This window comes from Octopus bimaculoides, chromosome 9, assembly GCF_001194135.2.
Source record: "Octopus bimaculoides isolate UCB-OBI-ISO-001 chromosome 9, ASM119413v2, whole genome shotgun sequence".
Taxonomy (NCBI): Eukaryota; Metazoa; Mollusca; class Cephalopoda; order Octopoda; family Octopodidae; genus Octopus; species Octopus bimaculoides.
Window position 1 is genome coordinate 11181770 of NC_068989.1, and position 3438 is coordinate 11185207.

General features: G+C 32.3%; 1 protein-coding gene across 8 annotated transcripts in view; it reads left to right on the plus strand.

The window, feature by feature from the left end:
• The window catches only part of LOC106879997 (uncharacterized), a 320939-nt gene that overhangs the window by 61913 nt on the left and 255588 nt on the right, over window positions 1–3438 (plus strand). For 3 of the 8 annotated variants that reach the window (XR_008264857.1, XR_008264858.1, XR_008264859.1), the window contains exon 2: window positions 249–296. The exons of the other annotated variants lie outside the window; for them this stretch is intronic. The gene's annotated coding sequence lies outside the window, so the exon portion shown is untranslated. The remainder of the gene's footprint in view (window positions 1–248; window positions 297–3438) is intronic. 8 annotated transcript variants of the gene reach the window in all.

Below are 3438 nucleotides of genomic sequence, written 5' to 3' on the forward strand. Positions count from 1 at the left end.
TATATATATATATATATTTTCAGTTATATACATATATATATATTTCATTTATATATTCTACAAATGATGATTTTGTCAAATATTTTGCTCCTACATTGTCAATCAAAACACCCTGTTTCCTTGTTTATGTAATTCTTTTTGACTATAAACCATTTTTGCTCGGCACCAAGTTCTTTAATGACAATTATTACACACATTGTTTTTTTTCTCTTCTGTTTTTTTTTTTCTTCTTTCTTCTACCCTACTAGCTTTTGATGATTATGGATCGTTCTTTACGAAATGGCTTCTATACCACGGTGAGATTTCAGTCTTTATACACACGACTGCTCCTATCGGCTGCTACATTATAAGCATATTTTTCACTAACCTGTTTTTCTGATTATTATTTTGCCTGTTTTGTATCTGCTGTCTAGTGTCATGAATATTATAAAAAAACACATATTTTTTAGAAATTTTTGCAAAGAACATTTCCAGTTACTTTCTGCTGCTATTATTATTATTATCATCATCATCATCATTATCATTATTATTATTATTATTATTATTATTATTATTATTTTATTTTTATTTTTTCAAGGCGGCAACCTGGCAGAATCTTTAGCACACTGGACAAAATGCTTAGCGGTATTTTACTCATTGCTATGTTCTGAGTACAAATTCTGATGAGGTCAACTTTGCCTTTCACCCTTTCGGGGGTCGGTAAATTAAATACCAGTTGCGTACTGGGGTTGATGCAATCGACTTAATCGCTTCCCCCCAAATTCAAGGCCTTGTGCTTCCAGTAGAAAGGATTATTATTATTATTATTACTATTTCTAATTTTGGCACAAGGCCAGCAATTGTGAGGGGAAGGTGAAGTCAGTTACATTGGACACCAGTATTTGACTGGTACTTAAATTCATCCACCCTGGAAGTATGAAAGGCAAAGTTGACCTTTGCAGCATTTGAACTTAGAAGGGAAAACTGGAAGGCATTTCGTGGTGTGCTTATGATTCTACCAGCTTTGCTACCTTAGGCTTAACATCGTTAATAACACTTAATTAGGCAATGAGCTGGCAGAATCATTAGTGTGCCAGATTCAATACCAAGCAGTATTTCTTCTGGGTCTCTTTACTTTCTGAGTTCAAATTCTGCCGAGGTCGACTTTGCCTTTCATCCTTTTGGGTTGGGGGCGCTAGGGGAAGGACTGAAATAAGTACCAGTTATGCACTTGGCGGGGGTCAATGTAATCAACTAACCCACTTGCCCCCAAATTTTCAAGGCCTTGTGCCTATGGTAGAAATTATTATTATTATTATTATTATTATTAATGGCATTTTGTCCATCTTTACGTTCTGAGTCCAAATTCCACCGAGGTTGACTTTGCCTTTCATCCTTTCAGGGTTGATAAATTAAGTACCAGTTGCATACTGGGGTCGATGTGGTCGACTTACTTCCTCCCTGCAAGTTTCAGACCTTGTGCCTGTAGTAGAAAGGATTATTATTATTATTATTATTATTATTATTATTATTATTATTATTATTATTATTATTATTATTATTATTATTGCAGTGTATATTACATCACTAATTAAAACAGACTATTTTTTCTCATTAGTTTTGCTTGTTTTCATTAAGCATTAATTATAATTAATACAGTAGTCATTCATTGATTGACCTTTTTTTTTTCTGCATTTTTTTTATTGTTCCGGACCATTCATCCATCTGTCCATCTGACATAACATAATCTTTCTGTTTAGAATCTATCTTAGAATCTTCTACCATTTCATTAGTTCTACCAATTATTCTTGTTTCCTTCTCCACGCAGAAATACTTTATTTTCTAGTTGTGGAAATGTTATATATTGTTTATCATTTGTAAAATATAATATAGATTATTATTATTTGTTGATTTTTGAAATTTCCAAGATAATTTACTTTGGTAATAAAGAATCTCATAATAATAACAACAACAACAACATCTGAAAATACCTTAAGAATGAGAACCCAGGTTCGAAATTTCCCCAAGACACCTGATGAAGGCTGGAGGGTATATCAGCCGAAATGTTGTATTAACAACAAACAAGATGAGGACAAATATCCGTCAAATGTAAATAATGTAAATAATGTACATAATTCCTCATCTCTTAAATATAGAAAATAAATTTAAACAGCAGCTGAGATAATTTTCACTAGAAGTTGATGCATTTTTGTCAAGATAAATGTTTATGGACATTGGCATAATATGAATGTAACACTTGTTTTGTCACCATCAGCATGAGGTCCTGTGTTTGCATTTTAACTTAATATTTTTCTTGTTTTTGCTCAAGTTAAATGTTTTAAACCTAGTTGTCTATAGAAACAGCATGTTATCGAACAAATTAAATAATCTGTCAATCAGTTTACTAGGCTTGATCAACCAAGCTGGATATATTGGAAGCAAAATAATGTTCTTCTATGTTTCAGTTGTTAGAAAAAAATTTAGTAAAAGCAAAAAAAAAAAAGAAGGAAAAGAAAAAATTGTATTTATGTGTTTAAATTTGCAGTCTCTTCAAGCAGTGTGTGAAACCTAGTAAAAGAAGAAAAAAAATCCTATAGATTTACAAATGCAGTGATAGATTATTTATTTAATTTACTTTGATATATTTCAATATATATCAATGTCATAAAAATTTATAAACTTTTGAGAGAACATGAAGTAATTCTCTTTTGAAACAGTGGATCTCGAAGCGCATAAAGCTATAAATAATAGCATGCATATAAGTAATAGTTTTATGTACTTTGAGACCCACTATTCCAAAAACATACATGCATATGTGTGTGTGTATCAGCATCTGATTCTCTGTAGAGGCTTGTTGGCCAATTTTTTGCACTTTTTCCTGTCTTCTAAGAATATTAACACGATTTTCTAAGCTGTCTTCACAGCCATTCTTCATATGAGGAACAATCACAAGTCCCCTTGTTAGGATACCGGAAAGGTGTAACATCACGTCCCTGGCCAGCTACATGTGGTGCTTAAAAGAGGAAGGAACCCCATACATAATTAAATGGAAACTCCTTGAATAACTGGGGGCTTTTATAAATGGGAGCAAATGATGCAAGTTTTATTTTACAGAGAGAGTAAGAATCCTAAAAAAAACTTGCTTGATCAGGGACCCTTTTAAACTCCAGGAAAGAAGGACTCAGTCAATGCCCTCATCTAAAACATTTCCTACTTCAGACTTGAAATTCCCCATTCGTTGAATAGTCCTGCTACAACTCCTTCAAATATTACCACAGCTGGAGCCAATATAATGGGGATAACCCCATGAATAAGAAGAGACTGAGAATTGGGCCCTGATGTGTTCCTACTTGCATGCTAAATTTGTTGATAAAGACTTGTGTGTGTGTATGTGTGTGAGAGAGAGAGGGATATATATATATATATATATATATATATATATATATATATATATATATA